Genomic DNA, 15,730 nt, shown 5'->3' with positions numbered 1-15,730 from the left:
ATGCCCGTGTTCTCTGCTTCCAGGGCATGATATGAGCAGATTTTGCGGTTCATGCACTTCAACAACAATGAACTCTGTTGTCCTCGTGGAGACCCTGGATACGATCAGCTCTACAAAATTTGGCCCCTCGTAAACCACTTCAACCAACGTTTTGCAGACTTGTTTACTCCCCATCAAGTTGTCTGCGTTGATGAGTCCCTGATTAAGTTTTATGGCCGCTTGTCATTCAAACAGTACCTTCCCAGCAAGCGTGCCAGACACGAGGTCAGGATGTATAAGCTCTGTGACAGGGCCACAGGCTATACATGTAGTTTTATGGTTTATGAGGGAAGAGATAGTCACGTAGAGCTGACAAACTGCCCTGACTACATAGGAAGCGCTGGCAAGATTGTGTGGGATTTGGTGTCACCTTTATTTGGAAAGGTAAGGCCAGACGCTGGTATAAAAAAGTGTCTGTATACTTATTTCAATTGGCTTTGCTGAACACTGATGTGCTATACAGAGCTTTAGGATGGACTGGATCCTTCCTTAAATTCCAGGAAGAGATCGTCAGAGCCCTTCTGTTTCCAGACGGTGCTCCACCTCACCTTCCCCAACCAAATGCAGTAAGCCGGCTGCATGAGAGACATTTTCTTTATGTCCTCCCAAGTACCCCTACCCAACGAGCCCCCAAAGAAAATTTCATGTCTGTAGAAAGCGCGTATATAGGCGTGACACACACTATTATTGTCCCTCCTGTCCTGACAATCCTGGTCTTTGCATTGGTCAATGTTTTGAGTGCTACCATACACTAGTTGAGTTTTAGTGTAGGGTACAGCATTGCACAGACTAGGACACACTTTCACAGGGTCTCCCAAGATGCCATCGCATTTTGAGAGAGACAAAACCTGCAACCGGTTACAGTTACAAAAGTTACAGTTATAAAAAAAAAGTAAAAAAAAAAAAAAATACACAAAAAAATATAAAATAAAGAAACCAAAAACCAAAAATATTGTTCTGCTCTTTTTTGCTGTATTCTATTCTGCAATGTTTTATTGTTATTATGTTTTATCATGTTTGCTTTTCAGGTATGTAATTGTCTTACTGTTATACTGTAATGTTACTTTGTTTTATTGTTAACCATCATTTGCTTAGCAGGTACCCCATTAAGTTGCAGCGCGGATTTATTTATCTTGACAGCAACAGCGTTTGCTCCCATGATACATAAAGCCGTTACTCCAGTGCTGTCAGAAGTGATTTCACCACCACAGCTAAAAAAAAGAGCATATATGCCGAAGCATGGGGGCAGCAGGGGCGGAGGAGCGATTTGCTTCTAACTTTTGGGGCGGATGCCCCCATGCTTCGGCATATATAAATGGTGCATGTATGCCCATCATTAGAAGTGGGTGGATGAAGGAAAATAGTGGGCATACCCACCGATCAATCTCTTTTTTTCGTTCAGCCCACAGGCTGCATGAAATAAAATATTACAATATATGCCCAACAAGGACCAGCAAAGTACTGGTATGTTGCTGGAATTTGAGTGGTTATACCAGAATTATGCCTGCAGGTTTAGGTATCATCTTGGTATCATTCTTTTCAGCCAGCGGTCGGCTTTCAAGTAAAAGCAATCCTAGTGGCTAATTAGCCTCTAGACTGCTTTTACAAGCAGTGGGAGGGAATGTCCCCCCACCGTCTTCCATGGTTTTCTCTGGCTCTCCTGTCCCAACAGGAAACCCGAGAATGCAGCCAGTGATTCGCCCAGCTGACCATAGAGCTGATCAGAGACCAGAATGGCTTCAATCATCTCTATGGCCTAAGAAACCGGAAGCTACGAGCATTTCATGACTTAGATTTCACCAAATGTAAACAGCGCCATTGGGAAATTGGGAAAGCATTTTATCACACTGATTTTGGTGTGGTCAGATGCTTTGAGGGAAGAGGAGAGATCTAGGGTCTAATAGACCCCAATTTTTTCAAAAAAGAGTACCTGTCACTACCTATTGCTAACATAGGGGATATTTACATTCCCTGAGATAACAATAAAAATGATAAAAAAATTAAAGGAACAGTTTAAAAATAAGATAAAAAAGCAAAAAAATAATAAATAAAAAAAAAAAAAACACCCCTGTCCCCCCCTGCTCTTGCACAAAGGCGAACGCAAGCGTCGGTTTGACGTCAAATGTAAACAGCAATTGCACAATGCATGTGAGGTATCACCGTGAAGGGAAGTAATTTTATCAGTAGACCTCCTCTGTAAATCTAAAGTGGTAACCTGTAAAGGCTTTTAAAGGCTTTTAAAAATGTATGTAGTTTGTCGCCACTGTGCGGTTGTGCGTAATTTTAAAGCATGTCGTGTTTTGTATCCATGTACTCGGCCTAAGATGATCTTTTTTATTTCATCAATCATTTGGGAAATATAGTGTGTTTTAGTGCATTAAAATTTAAAAAAGTGTGTTTTTTCCAAAAAAAAATGTGTTTGAAAAATGGCTGCGCAAATACTGTGTGGGAAAAAAATGAAACACCCACCATTTTAATCTGTAGGGCCTTTGCTTTAAAAAAAATATATAATGTTTGGGGTTCAAAGTAATTTTCTTGCAAAAAAAAATATTTTTTCATGTAAACAAAAAGTGTCAGAAAGGGCTTTGTCTTCAATTGGTTAGAAGAGTGGGTGATGTGTAACATAAGCTTCTAAATGTTGCGCATAAAATGCCAGGACAGTTCAAAACCTCCCTAAATGACCCCATTTTGGAAAGTAGACACCCCAAGCTATTTGCTGAGAGGCATGTCGAGTCCATGGAATATTTTATATTGTGACACATGTTGCGGAAAAAGACAATTTTTTTTTTTTTTTTTGCACAAAGTGATATATTGCTCAAACATGCCATGGGCATATGTGAAATTACACCCCAAAATACATTCTGTTGCTTCTCCTGAGTACAGGGATACCACATGTGTGAGACTTTTTGGGAGCCTATCCGCGTACGGGACCCCGAAGACCAAGCACCAACTTCAGGGTTTCTAAGGGTGTAAATTTTTTATTTCACTCCTCACTGCCTATCACAGTTTCGGAGGCCATGGAATGCCCAGATGGCACAAACCCCCCTAAATGACCCCATTTTGGAAAGTAGACACCCCAGCTATTTGCTGAAAGGTATGGGGAGTATTTTGCATACCTCCCTTTTTGTTACAAAGTTTTGAAAATTGAGAAAAGAAAAAAAAATACATTTTTCTTTACTTTCTTCATTTTAAAAAACAAATGAGAGCTGCAAAATACTCACCATGCCTCTCAGCAAATAGCTTGGGGTGTCTACTTTCCAAAATGGGGTAATTTTGGGGGGGGGGGGGTTGTGCCATCTTAGCATTGTATAGCCTTCAAAACTGTGATAGGTAGTGAGGAGTGAAATCAAAAATTTACGTCCTTAGAAATCCTGAAGGCGGTGCTTGGTTTTCAGGGCCCCGTACGCTAGACTCCCAAGAAGTGCCACACATGTGGTATCCCCATACTCAGGAGAAGCAGCAGAATGTATTTTGGGGGTGCAATTCCACCTATGCTCATGGCATGTTTGAGCAATATATCATTTAGTGACAACTTTTTGTAAAATATATTTTTTTGTCATTATTCAATCACTTGGGACAAAAAATTAAATATTTAATGGGCTCAACATGCCTCTCAGAAATTTCCTTGGGGTGTCTACTTTCCAAAATGGGGTCATGGGGGGGGTTGTACTGCCCTGCCATTTTAGCACCTCAAGAAATGAGCTAGGCAGTCATAAACTAAAAGCTATGTAAATTCCAGAAAATGTACCCAAGTTTGTAGACGCTATAACTTTTGCACAAACCAATAAATATACAGTTATTGACTTTTTTACCAAAGACATGTGGCTGAATACATTTTGGCCTAAATGTATGACTAAAATTGAGTTTGTTGGATTTTTTTATAACAAAAAGTTGAAAATATCATTTTTTTTCAAAATTCTCGGTCTTTTTCCGTTAATAGCGCAAAAAATAAAAACAGCAGAGGTGATCAAATACAATCAAAAGAAAACTCTATTTGTGGGAAGAAAAGGACAAAAATTTCATTTGGGTACAACATTGCATGACCGCGCAATTAGCAGTTAAATTGACGCAGTGCCAAATTGTAAAAGGGGAAGGGGGTAAAACCCTCCGGGGCTGAAATGGTTAATATATCAGGAGGAAGAGCCAGTGATCAGCTACATCTTGATACTTGCCTTGATATAAAGAGGGTTTTATGTCTTTCATTCAGGTAAGTGTCCTCCTAGGCCACTCAACATCAACATGTATTGTAAGTTGTGATCTGTACAGGGAAAATAAAATATGCTGACTATCAGCATTTTGGTCTTGCTGCAATAGACCAAAGAAAGGTGAGCTGTGTTGGAGGAAACAATGACAGGGGATATCAGCAGACTTTTAAAGACAAGCATTATCACAACATGAAGGTGAGTACCCCCAGAGTGGTGTATAGTAAGCATACAAACAGCACAGTAAAACATTGCTCTATCACCTAGTCAGTTTGTAGAGAAGGGTAACGTACATGGAGTTTTAGTGCTCTGTTTGGTTTCCACAAGCTGCCCCCCCATCTAATGATGATTATCAGTCTATGTCATATACAGTAAGGGTCTATGCATGATCAGGAAGTATGAAAAGAACAATAAGCCAAATTCTAAGTCATAGGTATATATTTTATAGCTTATCTAAGAAAACGCAAGGCACAATTGGGGGAGCTCACAAGCCATCCATACCATGTTGCAAAGAGAAATTGAAAATCGCCAAAATGTATTCAACCTAATTTAAGGAGGTCCAGTTAGGGAACCTGTAAATGGTAAACCCAAGTTGGGTATTGTAAGAATTAGTGATAGAGTGAAGTGGGCATGAGTCAGGGATTATCATACTGGGATCCCAAGGAGATAGGGCATTTCCCTGCTGACACTATCTGGCATATAAGAGGTGCAGGGTGGATACAAGTAGTGACTCCCATCCCAGTTTAGGACAGGGTATATCCAGGTCTTTTCAGAAAGCAAGAAGATCTTATAAGACATGCACAGTGGATGGCTTGCCATTTCTTCTAGCTGTCAGGCTTAAAGGGATACTGCAGTGATAATATATTTTGGTATCTTTAAGAGAGATCAATAGCAGCTGTAGTAATCTGTATTTTTGGACAGTATATCAGGAAAGATCTGCATAGATCTGTATCGGTGCTCTTTTAAATACAATATTGTGTATGGTACGTGCTTGAGCATTATATCTTCTTTGAGTGAATAGGAGTGGATCATATGTATAACATATCTCAGATTTGATGGATTGCCTTTCCAGTGAAAAGCTCCTTGTACCCAATCCATTTCTATTTGGTGGGAAGGGGGTTTGCCCAAATTATTGTTGAAAAATATTTGCAAAATCTCTTTTAGATCTTCTGGTGGTCTGTGAAACAATTTAATTGTGATGTTGTTTCTGTGACCCCTATTGTTTAATTCTTCCAAGGGTCTTTGCATGTCGATTATCACAGAATGTGCAGCATGTGTCCCTAACCTCCTGGATCAGCAGAAACAAAAGTCCCTTTTGTAGGAATAGACTTAATGTAGTCCTTCTATGATAAAGGGTCCTCTGGCTCAGAGTTGGATGAGGAATGGGAGGCTGAGAGTTGAAGCCTTTATGAAGGTAGACAACTGCGTGAATATCTCCAGCTGGAATCAAATCCTGCTTGCAATGGAGGTCGTCCAGAACTAGGCTCATAACATTCCATAGGGTTGTGGGTTGGAGATGGGACAATTTAGTGATTAGAGAGGGGGAAGCTTTAAAGAGTATGATTCAGTTCACCCCCAGAGTTAGGAAAGTTGGGGTGTGGGGTTTCAGGCTTGGGTTGGAGACCCTGAATTTGGTGTAGTAGTGCAAATCTCCACCTCTCAGAGAGGAATGGTAGCTGCAAGGCATTTAGGTCTGGAGTGGCTATGTGGCCCACCTTGTGCTGTTGGAATGGGAATCTTCAGGTTCCCTGCAGGGATCGGTAGAGAGGAGCAGTCCTTTTTTTTAATGGGTAATCCAAGTTTGCCCAGAGAAATTGTTCTGTTTGAAGCCCAACTTATATCTGAGAGGAGGTGGCATGCAAGAGCTCCTGACTCTTGAAGACTAGATGTGGGGTGTCCAGGCATGGCCATGCCTATAAGCTAGTGTTGATTTTCTCTGATGTTGTAGCTTATTGCATTTCTAAGCTGTCACATGGAGGACCCTCTAAATAATTCTCGGAAAAATGTGAGAGATGTGGGACTGGCTACTGGATAGGAGAAGGGTGTTGCTGTGATGAGCAAATAGGTGATTCTGGCCCCATCTTATCCCCACTAGGAGTGAAGGAGCCCATGGTTGGGTAAAAGTAGGCTTTTGTGTCCAAGGGAGTGAGGGTACGTAGTAATGAGGTAACCACTACTTTTGGGACACAGTTTCCCCTATTTTTGCAATTTTACCAAGTTATGTCTCACACACAGTATGGGCAAACGTATAATTACAGCCGAAAACACATTCTGCTATATCTCTTGAGTATGGGAATACCTCATGTGTGAGACTTTTTCACAGCCTCTATGCATAGATGGGTCCAAAATTAAAGGATCACCTTTGGGATTTCAAAGAGACTAAATTACAAATAAATTACACATCTAATTTCCTGACTACCTATCACAATTTTGGAGGCCCTAGAGCAGCAGAGCAGTAGCAACACCCACAAAATTACACCATTTTGGAAAGCAATACTCCAGCAAGGTATTTTCTAAAAGGCCTTATGAGTGTCAAAAATTTATTTTTTTTGTCACAATATTTTGGAAATGCATTTTTTTCTACACAAAATTGTCAATTAATGAAATATTTTTCACACACATCATAGGCATTCTTATGCCCCGTACACACGGTCGGATTTTCCGATGGAAAATGTCCGATCGGAGCGTGTTGTCGGAAATTCAGACCGTGTGTGGGCTCCATCGGACATTTTCCATCGGATTTTCCGACACACAAAGTTGGAGAGCAGGAGATAAAATTTTCCGACAACAAAATCCGTTGTCGGAAATTCCGATCGTGTGTACACAAATCCGACGGACAAAGTGCCACGCATGCTCAGAATAAATAAAGAGATGAAAGCTATTGGCCACTGCCCCGTTTATAGTCCCGATGTACGTGTTTTACGTCACCGCGTTTAGAACGATCGGATTTTCTGACAACTTTGTGTGACCGTGTGTATGCAAGACAAGTTTGAGCCAACATCCGTCGGAAAAAATCCTAGGATTTTGTTGTCGGAATGTCCGAACAAAGTCCGACCGTGTGTACGGGGCATTAGAATTACAAACTAAAACACATGCTACTCCTCCTGAGTATGGAGATACCACATATGTGATACTTTTTCACAGCCTAGCCACACAGAGGGGCCCTAAAATCCAAAGAGCACCTTCAGGCATTTTAGTGGCATAAAGCATTCATCTACCTTCCTGACTATCTATTACATTTTTGGAGGCCCTGGAGTACCAGGGCAGTGGAAACACCCACAAAATTATCACATTTTGGAACAAAAACACCCAAGGAATTTTCTAAGAGGCATGGAAGATATTTTGCCACAAGTTTTTGGAAAATTTAGAATGAAATAAAAAAATTATGTTTTTCCTCAAAGTTTTCAATTTAAGATATTTCTCACATACAGCATGGGCATGCTCAGAATTACAACCCAAAACACATTCTGCTACTCCTTTTGAGTATGGCAATGCCACATATGTGAGACTTTTTCAGTGCCCTGACTGATTATGTAGCAGACATTGTATCAAATCAACCAATTGTATCAAAACCATTGTACTGTAAGTGGTCAGGAAATATAGCTTACTGTGGCATCCCTGATCCTATAAGCCAAGCAAGCCTAGCCTACTGGTACTTAGCTTCCCCCAGGAATACCATGCTCACTGGCCAGGAAGTACAGGAGGCTAAAGAAAGGATGAACAAAGGAATTCCTGTTGTTCCAGGTATGCAGTTTTCCACAGGGGATGGCTGGGACTGTTGTCTTGCAGGAATATAGTCTGTCAGATGTGCAGATGGGTCAGTTTAGGTGCAGGTAGAGACATAGTCATCAAACAGGTAAAGGGTCAATCCAGGGAACAGGCAGAAATGTGGTAAATAAACAGGTCAATCAGGAACACTGATTCTAGCTACACTGGTCTGATTAAACTGTTGCTAATATGGCAGTGATTAAAGAACTGTGACTGGCTGTACCATTAGGGCTTCTTCACAAGTGAGGTTAGGGGGTTGTAAAACCTCATGGTTGAGCCATTATTTTACCACCTTCTCAACCATTATCCTCTTTAGATGTGAAGCTAAAGGGGAAAATGTTGATTTACTAGTGCTGAAGAGTGCAAAATCAGGCTCACTTCTGCATCAAAATCAGCTTATAACCTCAGCTTGTTCAAATAAGCTTTGGCAATAAAACCTGGGAGATGGTTGGTTTCTATGCAGAAGTTAGCCTGATTTTGCACTATGCACACTCTCTGCTTTAGTAAATAAACTTCAATCACTGTTGTGGTGGTGATCAGGGACAATGTGACTCCTGTAGTGGTGATCATGGTCACTGAAACTAATGTGGTGGTGATCAGGGATGCTCTAACTGGTTTGGTGGCAATTATATGACTGGTGTGGCAGTGATCAGGGACACTAAGGTGGCCCACTGAGGATGCTGGGACACTGATGTCCTGTATGTTCCCATGGATGTCCTTTGTGTCAGAAAATGGTTACATGTTTCAGAGGCCACATCCCCTTTTTCAATTCCTGTCCCTGGTGTTCCTGCACTTTAAGAGGGAATGGGTTGCCTCCAGGACCACACTATACAGAGGAACCTTGGGAGACAGTGCAGCTTCCACATACAGTATATTTGCAAATATTGTGAATAAAATACTCAGTTTTAATTAAAATTTTTAGACAGTGTCAGTTGTTTTTTTTCTGGCTAGCTGGTAAGTGTACTTGAAAATATATTTTGTTTTGTTTTTTCTTTGTGCAAAACCCTTCCATGTGCACCTTACTCTAAAAGCTAGTTATCAAACTTTATGACATTAATACATCACAAGTAATAAGTAGACAATTGGATCAATTGTTGGAGGGATATGAAAACATGCATACAGAAGAACATTCTTATTTGTGTTCGAACATCAGTGGGTCTATATTTCAAGGTAACCATAGAAGAAAATTGGCATATTGGTGTCTACATAGAGTCTTTATATATGTTAACTTTCAGGAGACGTTTCTAGCTATAAAAATATTGTGTTTTATTTAATATTTAATTTATTTATTTATTAGAAGAAGCATGTGATGTAAAGGAAGAAAAGGGGGAGTGGAAGGTAATAACAGGATGAAGGGGTGAGGGGCCAGGAGGGAGGGGGAGAGAAGAAAGGGTTGAAAAAAAAAAGGCAAGAGTAGAGGGGGAAACTGGATTCTCCTCTCTCTCCGCTTTGGCTATATTAGGCATAGTATTGGTTTATTGGGTTAATCGTTCAATCTGATGTGTAATGGATGGTCCCTATATGTAATTATGTCACACTAGGGACCAAGAGGAGATGTTCTGGTTATGAATTTGCTGATTTCTGCTTCTATCAAGTGGTTATGTGAAGTAGAGGTTAACAGACATTTTCTGCATATGCAGATGTTGAGTGTTGCCAACAGTACCATGTTAATGTGAATTTGGATATAATTTCCTGTGAGATACTGATGAGTTCTTCGATTTTTTCCATATTGTTGAGTCTTCAGTACCATTCCTCTTTCGTTGGTATGGCAGAAGTGCGCCAATGGCAAGGTATGCAGTGTTTGACAGCATTTATCATAAACATCGTTAATGATTTGAGGTAGCGTTTCTTTGGAATATTCGCATGATGAAGAAGGTATTGTGCTGGAGAGAATTCGACTTTCTCTAAAGTAACAGAGAGAATAGTGTCGTGTACCAATTTCCAAAATGGTTGGATCTTAAGACATGACCATCAAATGTGCATCGTTATTCCATCATTGCCATCACATCGCCAATATCTATTGGGGATCAAGTTATAGTATTTGTTGATCAAAGCAGGGGTTCTGTACCATCTCATTAAAATCTTAAACCCACATTCTTGTGTAGCAACGTATAGAGGAGCAGATGGACTCCCATTCGGGAATGGTGAAGTTTGTGTTTAGATCGCGTTCCCATGCTAGACAAGAGGAGCTAGAGAAGGCTGAGCGATCTTTAAATAGAGAAGAGTATAATTCAGAGATAAGGTGTCTTTGGGGATTTTTTTTAGTGTATAGAGATTCAAGAGTAGATAGAGGTTTTTGCATATATGTCCAAGATGGTATAGTGTGAGGAGCTATCTTGGTGTTGAGGGCTTCTAATGACAAGAGAGAGCTTCTGTGAAAAAGGTGAATTGCCAAAACATCTCTGCGGGGCCAGAGCTTGAGAGGCGATGTGTTGAGGGTGAATCCATGATAAGGATATTTTACCATGTGATGAATGTTCCAATTTACTACTCGGGCTAAGTGGGTTGCCCAGTAATAGAGGTGTAAGTCAGGAGGTGTGATTCCCCCTTTACTCTTTGGAAGGGTGAGGCGGTCGAATTTAATTCTAGCGGGTTTGCCTCTCCAGATGAAGGATGAACATGCTTCTCGAAAGGAGGAAAAGTAGGAAGTAGGTATTCGTATGGTTGGTTTATAACATGTAAAGAAAGCGAGGGAGTAGGGAAGCTCTGCCAAACCATGATACGTTGAGAGTGTTCCAGCGTTTTAGGTCTTCCCTCATTTCCTTTAAAGTGGGTCAAAATTGAGTTGAAAGATATTTGATAGGGATGTAGGGATTTTGATCCTGAGATATGTTATTGACTCTTTGGCCCAAGTAAACAGAATTTTTTTGGCATTGTGAGACCGTATCCGGAGATAACGTTATATTCAGGGTGTTAGATTTTGAATGGTTAATTTTTAGATTGGAGAGCATCTGGAAATGTTTTAGGTCTTTTAGGAGGTTTGATAGAGATATATGTGGGTCGGTTAAACAAAGTAGGAGGTCATCCGCAAATGCCGCAAGTTTCTATGTCTGTTTTTTTATAGTGATACCTTTGATATCTAGGTTTGTACATATTTTATTCAGAAGAGGTTTGAGGGTAAGGACAAAGAGTATTGGGGATAGGGGGCATGAAGACGAAAGGCGTTTGACAGGTGGCCATTAGCATATACTCTTGCTATAGGGGATGAGTATAGGGCTCTTATGTATGATCACATTAGGTCTGGTAGGCCAATGAATTCAAGAACTGCATCCATCTAGTCCCAGGCCACTCTGCCAAATGCCATCTCTGCATCTAGGGCAAGGAAAAAGCCTAGTTTTGCATTGTATTTGAGCCAGTGGCAGAGGTTTAGGGCCTTAATTGTGTTATCCCTATCTTCTCTGTCAGGTATAAATCCTACTTGATCAAGGGAGATTAAGGAGGAAAGAAGTGATATCAAGTGGTTAGCAAGGATTTTAGCATATATTTTAACATCAACGTTAATGAGCGATATTGGATAATAGTTTGTGACAAGGGAGGTGTCTTTTCCTTCTTTCGGGATGACCGCTAGGTATGCTTGTATTTGTGGGGAGGGATGGGTTTCGGATTGGAATGAGCGAAAGGCTAATAGAAAGCAATTTTTTAGGACTTCTTTGAAGGTTTTATATTGTAATGGTAGACCATCTGGGCCATTTGCTTTGCCTACTTTCATATCTTTGAGAGCCATTTCAAACTCCTTCTCAGAGATGGGGACATAAAGTTTACGTGAGTCATCCGTGGAGATTGTTGAGGTGCCATATTTTGTAAGAAACTCTTGTATGATGTGAGTCCTTGAGGGGGGAGCCGGATGTGGGCATCTAGCTGATCCCATCACTGGTCCTGGGATGCCAGGCGTCTCTACCCCCGTGAGTCTGGCTGCGGCTGCAGGCTAGACGTGGGCCGTCCATCCCCGTTCAGGACGGTGCCAGTTCAGGACGATGATACGGAGGTCATAGTCCCGCCATCCCGCCATCCCACCATCAGATATGCCAGGGCCAGAGATACTCTGGGGAGGATCACGATACTAAACCCCCAGACGAGTGAAAGACTGGTGAGGATGAGTCTGGCTGAAGGGGTAAGTGTCTCACACTAAGTGTCCATGCGGGGACACCTCTCACTTCGCTCTCGAGAAGAGACAGGAGGACGAACAGGTAGCCTCTGCACAAATGCCTATGTTATCTCTACCTATCTAAATCAATTTAAATGAACCTTGGGTCTTCCTTTTTCTTTTTGGTTTCTAAGTATAGCTTGAAGTGTAGTCTTAAGAGTTAAGATAACCGTGGACAGAGTGCGGGTTGGTATTGAGGCTGAGACCCTCATGGTGGGACTACTAGATTATGTGACATGAATGCATTTATCTCATATGTTCATACTGGTATATAACTGCTTCCAGCCCACCCTGGTACTACATAAACAGAGACTATGTGATCTCTTCTCTCGCTGGATACCCTCATCTGTATTTTCTTGGCTAAGGGGTCAAAGTTCACCTATATTATATGTGTAAACTGAAAACTGATGTGTATGCTATATATAGGCACCGGGACTGACTTTAAGAGGTTTTTTTTTATACCACACAAATAGAGACTACGTGCTCTCTCCCCCTGCTGGATACCCTCATTGGTATTTCATGGCTAAAGGGTCAAAGTTCACCTAAATTAAAGGTGTAAACTGAAACCTGACGCGTATGCTATACACAGGTACAGGAACTGACTTAAGAGGTTCCCCCCCGGTAATGTGCAGATAAACAGTGAGCCGGTGGGCGGTGGGTGGGTGAGGCGGGCGGGGCCTGGCTTTAATCCTGGGGAAGCTATTGGATCCAGGGATTGCTCCACTGAGCTCAACCTCCAGGGGGTCAACCACAGGGCCGGGTGGAGTTAGTGGGGCCATGGTTAATTGGGCCATGGGGTGGTCCGTTACCCCCAATTGGGGGGGTGGGAGGTGGGGAGGGTGGGGAAGGGGTGGGGGGAGGGAGGGGGGAGCAAGGGAAGGGTGAGGGAGGGCAGGGGTGGGAGGGGGAAGTAAGGGAAGGGCGAGACCGGTATATACCTCAATGTTTCCCACTATTTAGCTATGTAAGGCTATGCAAAGGCCCACCCATGGTAAAAACAATAAGATGTCTGGGATAAATTTAATTACATATAATGTAAGGGGCCTCAATTCCCCCATAAAATGTGCGAACATAATGGGCGAATTGAAATCCCTTAAAGCAGAGGTGGCCTTCCTACAGGAGATGCACCTGTATCTTGGTAGGAGCCAGGGAATAATCTCTAGAGACTTCCCGTTGTGGATTTATGGAGACTTTCCGATAAGGGGAGCAAAAGGAGTCGCAATCGGTTTTGCAAAGGATGTTAGGTTCACGATGGAGGAGAGAATAACTGACCCTGAGGGTCGTTTTTAGTTCCTAAAAGGCAAACTTAATGGGATGGAATGTTCATTAGCTAACGTATATTTCCCAAACATTAACCCAGGAAGGTACCTATTGGGAGTTCTCTCAAAGTTCAAAGGCTTTAAGAAGGGGAGGGCCATTATAGCAGGAGATTTCAATATCTGCCTTGAGCCAGGTAATGACAGTACATCGCGTGCCCGGGGGACTGGAGGTATATGGATGAACAAACTTAAAAAAAAGTTGCGCCAATGCCAACTGGTGGATGTATGGAGGATGCAGCACCAGAGTGTAAGAGATTATACCTTCTACTCCCCCGTACATGCGACGTACTCTAGGCTTGATCTCTTTTTCGAGGAGCATTGGTATATGGAAGAGGTGGAGAGTACAAATATAGGATCAATGACGTTCTCCGATCACGCCCCTGTGAGCCTAAGAATAAAACTAAGTAAACACAAACGCGTAATAATTGGAGACTAAATGAGGATCTCCTTCATGATAGAAAAATAGATAAGCTCATTAAAGAAGAACTAGAATTCTACTTTAAAATTAACACCTCAGAGGAGACATCAGAAGCAATAGTTTGGGAGGCTCACAAAGCGTATATTCGAGGGATTATAATAAAGGCGGGAGTGGAGAAAAAGAGAAGGCAGGCTAGGAATTTTCGTGTGTTACAAGAGGAAATTATTAAACTAGAACAACATCACAAGATAACGGGGGATGGAAAGATATTGGAAGGATTATATCGGAGTAGGGAGGCCATGCGGCAGCTAATCGAACAAGAAAACCGAAAGACGTACAACCTCGTAAAAAAGGAAAGATACATAGACAGCAACAGGCCCGGTAGACTCCTGGCTAAAGTGTTAAGTAAAAAGAAAAACAACAAATATATCGATAAGATAAAGACTAGAACAGATGAGATCAGTTATAAAGATACAGATATAGCAAAGACGTTTCAAGAATTTTACGGGGAGTTATATTCTATAAATAAAAACAACACGATTAAGGAGAGGGAACAAAAACAAGTTATAATTAAAAACTATTTAAAAGAGGTTGGAATGGCCAAAATAACTGGAAGGGAGCCAACCTTCATGGAGGCCCCCATTACGGAGACCGAAGTGAGAAAGGCGATTAGGGATACGCAAGAAGGCAAGAGCCCGGGCCCGGACGGGCTGACGGTGCTCTATTATAAAAAATATCAAGACTACCTAATTCCAAAATTGTGCTCCTACATGAATGACATAGGGGATAAAGGGGAAATGAGTAGAGAATCACTGGCAGCCAATATAGCGATCATTCACAAAGAAGGCAAAGATGCTACATTATGCTCCAGCTACAGGCCTATCTCCCTCTTAAATGTGGATACAAAACTATTCGCAAAAGTGATTGTGGAAAGAGTGAAGCAAACAATAAACAGGATCATCCACCCGGACCAGGTTGGGTTTGTATCGGGTAGGCAGGGACAAGATAATAGTATCAAAACCCTCCTGGTAGCCCAGGAAATTAAAAAGAGTGGAGTCCCAGGTCTACTTCTCTCAATAGACGCGGAAAAAGCGTTTGATAGAGTAGACTGGGACTTCATGATGAGCATGCTTGAAGAAATTGGTTTTGGGGAGAGGATCCGCAAATGGATAGGGGCTTTATACTCTAGGCCTTCAGCAAGTGTGAAGATAAATGGGACCCTATCTGAGCATTTCGACATGTATAACAGCACGAGACAGGGGTGTCCAATCTCCCCCATGCTCTTCTTACTGTCATTGGAACCCCTTCTCTCGAAGATTAGGCAGAACACAGATATCAGTGGGGTAGCGATAGGTAGCGTTGAATATAAACTTGCTGCCTTCGCAGACGACATCTTGCTTTATATAACATGCCCAAGGATCTCCCTCCTGAATGTTATGGCCACCCTAACAGAATATGGGAAGTTATCCAACTTTAAAGTAAATCCGACGAAATCTGAAGCATTAGATATAAACTTTAGTAAAGCGAGGGATCACTCATTTCAAAAGCACTTCCCCTTTGTGTGGGGGAAAAAAGAGTTGAATTACTTAGGAGTTAAAATCACCACATCAACAGAAACGTTATTTCAAGCTAACTTTATACCACTCTTGAATGAGGTAAAGTTAGAACTAAATAGAATACACCAGGGACAATTATCTTGGGCGGGAAGAATAAATATTTATAAAATGGTTTTACTGCCAAAAATCACATATACAATGCAAATGCTCCCAATAACGTTGCCACAATCATACCTTAGAAGCTTACACTCAATGTTTTTAAGATTTATTTGGAGAGGGAAAAC

Source organism: Aquarana catesbeiana, linkage group LG05 (assembly GCF_042186555.1).
Source record: "Aquarana catesbeiana isolate 2022-GZ linkage group LG05, ASM4218655v1, whole genome shotgun sequence".
In the NCBI taxonomy this organism is placed as follows: Eukaryota; Metazoa; Chordata; class Amphibia; order Anura; family Ranidae; genus Aquarana; species Aquarana catesbeiana.
Note: the sequence above shows the minus strand (reverse complement) of the source record.